Here is a 1,582-nt window from a genome sequence, read left to right as displayed (position 1 = left end):
CCATTATACTCGACAATGTGGACATTACACACGACAATGTGGACATTAAACATGATATTATGGACCTTATACACGATATTATGAACGTTATACACGATATTAAAGTCATTTATTACCTTTCAGAGGCTGTTCAATGTTGCATTGTTTGTAGGCCGCCCTTCATCCTAACTACTTCCGTTTTTCACCAAGCTATCTTTGTCATGGCCTTATACACGATAAATAGTCGTTACACTCGACAATGTGGACATTAAGCACTATATTATGAACGTTATACACGCTATTATGAACGTTATACACGATATTAAAGTCATTTATTACCTTTCAGAGGCTGTTCCATCCTGTTTGCTTGCTCCCGCGACGCCATTTTGCTAACCTTCGTTAGCAACGCGCTAGCTAGCCCTGGCTTTACACTCGATAATTTAAGTATTTCTAACCTTTCAGAAGAAGTTTTAACGTGAATTATGTCCTTCCTGGGCTTACAAATCCTCTCATGTCTCTTCACAGTGCCAGACTAGAGTCAAGCTCAACAGGGTCTTCTTTCCCCGCTGATTCCGCCAAGCCCGTTCCCTTGAACCATGCGACTTATATGTGGTTTTTTCCTCTTCATGACCCATTTTTGGCCTGCTGCGACTTATACTCGGGTGCGACTTATAGTCCGGAAAATACGGTATATAGCGCCTTTATCCAAAGAGCTTTACAACGGCCTCTCATTCACACATACATTCACACACACATGTGTGAGCCGGCCCGCTCACTGGGAGCAATTTGGGATTCAGTGTCTTGCCCAAGGACACTTCGACATGTGGCCAGCCGGGGCTCGAACCGCCGATCTGCCAACCTTGCGATCATTAGACGGCGGCTCTACCTCCTGAGACACAGCCACCCAGCTAGTCTTCCTGGGGTCCGACACAAAAAGCATATTTGAACAATTGTCAACATTCTATACATACAGACATTGTCAGAGTGGTGAGTTAGCCAGAGTTAGCCAGGGTTAGCCAGGGTTAGCCAGGGTGGTGAGTTAGCCAGGGTTAGCCAGGGTTAGCCAGAGTGGTGAGTTAGCCAGGGTTAGCCAGGGTTAGCCAGGGTTAGCCAGAGTGGTGAGTTAGCCAGGGTTAGCCAGGGTAATTCTGGTCATTTCAGAGTGACTGCGTTCACATGGTTGAATAAAAAGGGGGGGTGTTGTGATAGCCTCTCTGTGGGCTGACCTTCCCTGTAGGGTGTGTGTGTGTGTGTGTGTGTGTGTGTGTGTGTGTGTGTGTGTGTGTGTGTGAGAGAGAGGGGGGCGGGGGGGTGTTAGTCACCAGGACCCCCCCGAGAGAGTGTCTGCTGGTGTTGCTAGGCGCCTGTCTGATGCTTGACCCTGTCTGTCTCTCTCTCTGTCTGTCTGTCTCTCTGTCTGTCTGTCTCTCCTCTGTCTCTCTCTCACTCTCTCCGTCTGTCTCTCTCTCTATCTCTCTGTCTCTCTCTCTCTCCCTCTCTCTGTCTCTCTCTCTGTCTCTCTCTGTCTGTCTCTCTCTCTGTCTCTGTCTCTCCCTCTCTCTCTCTCCCTCTCTCTCTCTCTCTCTCTCTCTCTCTCTCTCTG

The sequence above is a fragment of the Nansenia antarctica genome (genome assembly GCF_963989245.1).
Source record: "Nansenia antarctica genome assembly, chromosome: 5".
Lineage (NCBI taxonomy): Eukaryota > Metazoa > Chordata > Actinopteri > Argentiniformes > Microstomatidae > Nansenia > Nansenia antarctica.
This window is presented reverse-complemented; position numbering follows the sequence as displayed.